Source organism: Arachis ipaensis, chromosome B2 (genome assembly GCF_059453495.1).
Source record: "Arachis ipaensis isolate K30076 ecotype BB chromosome B2, ASM5945349v1, whole genome shotgun sequence".
NCBI classification, from domain to species: Eukaryota; Viridiplantae; Streptophyta; class Magnoliopsida; order Fabales; family Fabaceae; genus Arachis; species Arachis ipaensis.
Window position 1 is genome coordinate 80,693,151 of NC_142437.1, and position 8,048 is coordinate 80,701,198.

At 39.9% G+C, this 8,048-nt stretch overlaps 1 non-coding gene across 1 annotated transcript; it reads right to left on the reverse strand.

Annotated features, from left to right (window-relative positions):
• Positions 1–7,612: 7,612 nt before the first annotated feature.
• LOC148574566 (small nucleolar RNA R71) lies at positions 7,613–7,716 on the reverse strand. Its single transcript, XR_015906414.1, has one exon. It is a non-coding gene; the product is annotated as a small nucleolar RNA R71 (small nucleolar RNA).
• Between the last annotated feature and the right edge of the window lie 332 nt (positions 7,717–8,048).

An 8,048-nucleotide genomic window follows, 5' to 3' on the forward strand; every position in this document is an offset into this window, starting at 1 on the left:
CTGTTTTTCGCTTACTATGCTTTATGTTTATGTTTGTGTCTTATTACATGATCATTAGTATTTAAGTGTCTATGCCTTAAAGTTATGAATGTCCTATGAATCCATCACCTCTCTTAAATGAAAAATGTTTTAATTACAAAAGAACAAGAAGTACATGGTTTCGAATTCATCCTTGAAACTGGTTTAATTATTTTGATGTGGTGACAATACTTTTTGTTTTCTGAATGAATGCTTGAACAGTGCATATGTCTTTTGATATTGTGGTTTATGAATGTTAAATATGTTGGCTCTTGAAAGAATGATGAAAAAGGAGACATGTTATTTGATGATCTAAAAAATCATAAAAATGATTCTTGAAGCAAGAAAAAGCAGTGAATAAAAAAGCTTGCGAAAAAATGGGGAAAATGGCAAAAAAAAAAGAAAAAGAAAAAGAAAAAGCAAGCAGAAAAAGCCAAAAGCTCTTTAAACCAAAAGGCAAGAGCAAAAAGCCAATAACCCTTAAAACCAAAAGGCAAGGGTAATAAAAAGGATCCAAGGCTTTGAGCATCAGTGGATAGGAGGGCCTAAAGGAATAAAATCCTGGCCTAAGCAGCTAAACCAAGCTGTCCCTAACCATGTGCTTGTGGCGTGAAGGTGTCAAGTGAAAACTTGAGACTGAGCGGTTAAAGTCGAGGTCCAAAGAAAAAAAAAGTGTGCTTAAGAACCCTGGACACCTCTAATTGGGGACTTTAGCAAAGCTGAGTCACAATCTGAAAAGGTTCACCCAGTTATGTGTCTGTGGCATGTATGTATCCGGTGGTAATACTGGAAAACAGAGTGCTTAGGGCCACGGCCAAGACTCATAAAGTAGCTGTGTTCAAGAATCAACATACTAAACTAGGAGAATCAATAACACTATCTGAATTCTAAGTTCCTATAAATGCCAATCATTTTGAACTTCAAGGGATAAAGTGAGATGCCAAAACTATTCAAGAGGCAAAAAAGCTACTAGTCCCACTCATTTGATTGGAGCTAAGTTTCATTGATATTTTGGAATTTATAGTATATTCTCTTATTTTTATCCTATTTGATTTTCAGTTGCTTGGGGACAAGCAACAATTTAAGTTTGGTGTTGTGATGAGCGGATAATTTATACGCTTTTTGGCATTGTTTTTACATAGTTTTCAGTAAGATTTGATTAGTTTTTAGTATATTTTTATTAGTTTTTAAATAAAAATCACATTTCTGGACTTTACTATGAGTTTGTGTATTTTTCTGTGATTCCAGGTACTTTCTGGCTGAAATTGAGGGACTTGAGCAAAAATCATATTCAGAGGCTGAAGAAGGACTGCATATGCTGTTGGATTCTGACCTCCCTACACTCAAAGTGGATTTTCTAGAGCTACAGGAGTCCAAATGGCTCGCTCTCAACTGCGTTCGAAAGTAGAAATCCAGGGCTTTCCAGCAATATATAATAGTCCATACTTTGCCCGAGTTTAGATGACGCAAACTGGCATTCAACGCCAGCTCTCTACCCTATTCTAAAGTTAAACGCCAGAAACAGGTTGCAAAGCAGAGTTAAACACCAGAAACAGGTTACAAACTGGAGTTTAACTCAAAGAAAGACCTCTGCACGTGAAAGCTTCAATGCTCAGCCCAAGCACACACCAAGTGGGCCCAGAAGCGGATTTCTGCATCATTTACTCAATTCTGTAAACCCTAGTAACTAGTTTAGTATAAATAGGACTTTTTACTATTGTATTTACATCTTTGGATTATCTTTTGATCCTTTTATCACGTTTTGGAGGCTGGCCATTCGGCCATGCCTGGACCTTGTTCTTATGTATTTTCAACGGTAGAGTTTCTACACACCATAGATTAAGGTGTGGAGCTCTGCGGTTCCTCATGAATTAATGCAAAGTACTACTGTTTTTCTATTCAATTCAAGCCTATTTCTTCTCTAAGATATACACTTGTTCTTCAACCTTACAAATGTGATGATCCATGACACTCATCATCATTCTCACCTATGAACGCGTGCCTGACAACCACTTTCGTTCTACTTGCAATAGCTTGAGTGCGTATCTCTTAGCCTCCTGGTTCATGACGCATGGTTGCCTCGCCTGACAACCGAGCCTTCCATTCCATGAGATCAGAGTCTTCGTGGTATAGGCTAGAATTATTGGCGGCCATTCCTGAGATCTGGAAAGCCTAAAACTTGTCTGTGGTATTCTAAGTAGGATCTGGGAAGGGATGGCTGTGACGAGCTTCAAACTCGCGAGTGCTGGGCGTAGTGACAGACGTAAAAGGATTACTGAATCCTATTCCAGTATGATCGAGAACTGACAGATGATTAGCCGTGCGGTGACAGCGCATTTTGGACCATTTTCACTGAGAAGACGGGATGTAGCCATTGACAACGGTGATGCCCAACATAAGCTTGCCATAGAAAGGAGTAGGAATGATTGGATGAAGACAGCAGGAAAGCAGAGGTTCAGGAGGGACAAAAGCATCTCTATATGCTTATCTGAAATTCTCACCAATGAATTACATAAGTATTTCTATCCTATTTTATATTTTAATTATATTTTAATTATCAATTCACCATAACCATTTGAATCCGCCTGACTGAGATTTACAAGGTGACCATAGCTTGCTTCAAGCCGGCAATCTCCGTGGGATCGACCCTTACTCATGTAAGGTTTATTACTTGGACGACCCAGTGCCCTTGCTGGTTAGTTGTGCGAAGTTGTGACAAAGAATTAAAATTATGAATGTGCGTATTAAGTTTTTTTTAGCACCGTTACCAAGGAATGAACGATCACGATTTCTGCGCACCACAGACCACACAAAACATTTACTCACAGCTACCATACCAAAGCCACAACAACCACTCTCAACACCCTAATTCCAACCAACCATCACCCCATGATGATGATAGAATGGCCAAAATGGAAGCTATGCTTGCAAACATGTACAAAGAGTGTGAAGACATGAAAAAATTCCGGGAAGAAGTGAGAGGTAGTATGAAAAGCCGAGGGGAGGTCCTTAAGAATCTCGAATCTCAGGTAGGACATCTTTCACAACAGGCTCCAAAGTCCACTGATAGTTTTCCAAGTGATACAGAGAAAAATCCAAGAGGGAAAACGAAGAAGGTAAGGTGGGAAGAATGTAAGTCAATCAATCTAAGCAGTGAAGAAAGTTTGAAAGAAGAATGCTCCAAACACTCAGAGCATGATGAAGGAGAGTCAAGGAAGAATGTCAGGGAGATAGAAGAAATAGCTAGCCCTGAACAGAGGAAGGAACAAAAAGAGAAAGAATACCTCAAGCCCGTTGTGCCACAAGCACCATTTTCCCAAAGACTCAAGAGAAGTGAGAAAGACAGGTCATATTCAAGATTCCTAGACATGTTTGCATCCCTCAGTGTCAACATTCCCTTCATCAAAATTCTCCAACAGATGCCAACATACATGAAGTGCATGAAAGAACTGTTGACCAAGAAAGGAACCTTAAAACGGGGACAAACAGTGACAATGAACAAGGAATGTAGTGCCCTCATCAAGAAAGACACACTCATGAAGAAAAAAGATCCAGGGAGCTTTCATATTCCATGTGCCATAGGAGAGACAAGAATTGACAGAGGATTCTGTGACTTAGGAGCTAGCATAAATGTGATGCCTCTATCACTTATGAAGAAGTTGCAAATCAATGAGCTGAGATCCACAGATGTAATCATCCAGTTGGCGGATAAAACTCAGAAGAAGTCTGAAGGAGTAGTTGAAAATGTATTGGTGAAAGTAGGAAACTACTTACACCCCACTGACTTTGTTGTTATGGACTTGGAGAAAAGTTACCTTTACCCTATTATTCTGGGGAGACCATTTCTAGCCACTGCTAGAGCCCTGATAGATGTGGAACAAGGAGAGTTAATCTTGAGAATACATGATGAACACCTCACCTTCCATGTGTTCAAACTTACATCTGAGTCTGAGCCAGAACCTAAGGAGTCAAAGAATGATCACAGCAACATGTGCACAAAGGGAAGCAACAGTAAATCAGCAGCTGAACCACTGAAACAGTCTTTGGTGAACAAGCAAGAAGTTCTGCAACCAAGAGAACTCAAAAAAGAATTGAAGCCACGAGAGTTGGATGGAGCAGTAAATGAGGAAACCCCTGACACAATGATTACTAGAAAACTACTGGAAGAAGAGGAAATAGTTGTAAAGAAATTACCAAGGGGATGGAGAAATAAAAAGATTCCTGATGCCAAGGCATTTTGGCCAGTTTCACTGACTTTCCTTTACTGTTTTTAGGGTAGTTTCATGCATTTCCTTAGGAAATAAGCTCGTTTTGGGTAGATATTTACTTACATCTTGATTCAAGCATACATTGTGCACTTTACATGATTTCATGAGGATTTCGCATGAATTTAAGGACAAATTGGATGTTGCATTTCCCATGACTTGGACTAGAACTTTGATGCATTTTATTGCTTGATTTCAGGACAAAGGAAGCAAAGAAGAACCACATTAGTGGCTACGTTAGTTACACTAACGTTAACACTAACGTGGAATGGGAGTAACTTGCAAAGTTAATGAGAAAAGTAATTGCCAATAACGCTCTCGAAGCCATCATTGCCCACGTTAAGAGTCACGTTAACTAAGTTAACGTGAACTCTAACGTGGAAGTGGAAAAAAGGAAATGGAGCCAACGTTAGTGAAACTTAACATTATCACTAACGTTGGACCAAGCTCATAAGTGGCCATGTTAGTTGCCACGTTAACTTAGATAACGTGGCCTCTAACGTTAAGAAGTAAAGGAGAAGCCAACGTTAGTGACATTCAACTTTGTCACTAACGTTGGCCAAGTGACAATAAGCCACGTTAACTTCCACGTTAACCTAGTTAACATGGAAGCTAACGTGAGGAGACAAAGTGGTCAATAACGTTAGTGACACCAAACATTGTCACTAACGTTGGAAGGAACCCACACAAGCCCCAATAAGCCACGTTAACTCCCACGTTAACTTAGTTAACGTGGAAGTTAACATGAAAAAGGGAGGTGATCGCCAACGTTAGTGACACCCAACATTGTCACTAACGTTGGAATTAGGCCACACAAGCCACTATGAGCCACGTTAACTCCCACGTTAACTTAGTTAACGTGGAAGCTAACGTGGATAAGGGAATGATGAGCCAACGTTAGTGACACTCAAGTTTGTCACTAACATTGGAGATGGCTAGCATGGCCACGTTAGAAGCCACGTTAACCTAGTTAATGTGGACTCTAACGTGAGAAATAGGGGCACATTGGAACGTTAGTGACAGTGGTAAGTGTCACTAACGTTCTCGAAGGTTGGCAAGCCTACGTTAAAAGAGCCACGTTAACTAAGTTAACGTGGACTCTAACGTAAGGAAGGGGGAGACTTCTCAACGTTACTGGGAAAGGTAAGTCCCAGTAACGTGTGCGAAAGGCATAGAGGCAACGTTAGTGGCAACGTTTGTGCCACTAACGTTGAAGTTAACGTTGCTCTTACTTGGGTGAGGAACATTAGTGAAAAAGGTGATTGTCACTAACGTTCTCGTATCCATATTTTCACTGAACGTTAACACCACTAACGTCCTGAGCTAAAGTCTCTGCCCACTTCACACTTTCTCTCTGCAAGTAAAGCCAAGCCCAATGAAGAAGAGAACTGCTTCAAACTCAAGATCCAAAGGCCCATACCCAAGACTTGAAGAGCCAACTAGAAGAACAGAAGAGTAGTATATATAGGAGTAGCTTTGATTTAAATTGAGAGTTAGAAATTATAGGGAGCCTCTTGGCATAGAACTACTCTCTGTATTTTACTTTCTCTGCACTTCTAGTTTCATCATGTATTCTCCATCTTTGTTTTCATTTCCAGAGCTATGAACAACTAAACCCCTTTCATTGGGTTAGGGAGCTCTGTTGTAATTTGATGGATCAATACTAGTTTTCATTATTCTTCTTCTATCTTTTCTCTTGATTTTACTTGAAAGCTTTCGATCTTTATCCAATTGGATAGTTATCTTGGAAAAGAAGCTATTCAAACTTGGATCTCTTCTGAACCTTGAAAGAGGAATGAAGAGATCATGCTAGAAATGCTTTCTCATGCTGGACCAAATTGGGTTTGGATGGATATGTGACTATAATCCTCTCAACACTTGATTTGGGAAATGCATGTGGTATAATCAGTGACCATACTTCATCTCTTCTCATGAGCAATTGACCAAGGAATTGGCTATTGATCAAGATTTGAGAGATTGAATTACAAGAAATTGTAATTCGATCACTTAAGATTGCCAAGGAGATCAATGAGTGCATTGATTGAGGAAGAGATGAAAATGAAATTGATCCGGAGAATGCAACATCTCCTGAGCCCAATGAACCCCCCATTTCTGATCTTACCCATTCTCTTTAATTTCTGTCATTTACTTTTATGAGCAATTTCCCCATTCCCATTTAAGATTCTGCAATTTAATTTCCATCATCTACATTCAGCTCTTATTTCTAGCATTTTCTTTTCTGTTATTTACTTTCCCGCCATTTAATTTTCTGCAATTTCTCAACTCAAATTCTGATTCGCTCAACTAAAACATTCCTCTAATTAAAGTTGCTTGATCAATCAATCCCTGTGGGATTCGACCTCACTCTATTGTGAGTTTTTACTTGACGACAAATTCGGTACACTTGCCGAAGGAAATTTGTTATGAGACAAGTTTTTCGTGCATCAAGTTTATGGCGCCGTTGCCGGGGATTGATTGTGCATCAACAATGATTAAATTGGAGGATAACTAGATTGAGCATTTTATTTTTGTTTGATTTAATTTTCTATTTGAGTCATTTACTTTCTATTTTAGTTAATTTTTTTCCCTTCCCCCTACTTTTTCTTTGTTATTTACCATTCATTTCACTAACCCACTAACTGTTTGATATATTGCATCACTCACACTAACAGTAATTCTGACAGATATACTTTCTGCACCTATTCTCTTTGCTTGTACTTGTTGGTTGTATGACAGGGAGAAGAAGCAGGGCTTCAACTTCCTTTGATTCTGAACCTGAGAGAACCTTCCTTAGACTAAGGAGGGAGGCAAGAGAAAGACGTGTAGTTGTTGCTGAAGAAGAGGAGGAACACTTTGAGGAATACTTTGAACCAAACATGGAAGAAAACATGGAAAACCATCGTGAAGAAGAAGCTCACAACCATGGCGGAAGAGGACAAGCAAATCATGCTGGGGAGGATAGAAGAGTTCTAGGCTCTTACATCAATCCAAACCCAGGAAACTGTGGAAGTAGCATTCAAAAGCCAACCATCCATGCCAACAATTTTGAACTAAAACCACAGCTCATCACCCTTGTTCAGAACAACTGTTCGTTCGGAGGAAGTGTCCAAGAAGACCCCATTCAACATCTAACCACCTTCCTAAAAATATGTGACACAGTGAAGTCTAATGGTGTTCATCCTGACACCTATAGACTGCTTTTATTTCCATTCTCACTCAAGGATAAGGCAGCCAAGTGGTTGGAGTCTTTCCCAAAGGAGAGCTTGACAACTTGGGAAGATGTGGTGAATAAATTCTTAGCAAGATTTTACCCTCCTCAACGAATCAATAGGCTGAGAGGTTAGGTCCAAACTCTCAGGCAACAAGATGGTGAGACTCTGTATGAAGCATGGGAGAGGTTTAAAGACCTAACAAGGAGGTGTCCACCTGACATGTTCAATGAATGGGTGCAGCTACATATTTTCTATGAAGGGCTCTCTTATGAGTCAAAGAAGGCCGTAGACCATTCATCCGGAGGATCTTTGAACAAGAAGAAGACCATTGAGGAGGCCATAGATGTCATTGAAACTGTAGCAGAGAACGACTACTTCTATGCTTCCGAAAGAGCGAACACAAGAGGAGTAATGGAGCTAAACAATGTAGATGCTCTGCTGGCCCAAAACAAGCTCATTACCCAGCAGCTGGCTGACCTCACCAAGAAGATGGAGAGGAACCAAGTAGCAGCAATCTCCACTTTATCAACAAACCAAGAAGGAGTGAATGAAG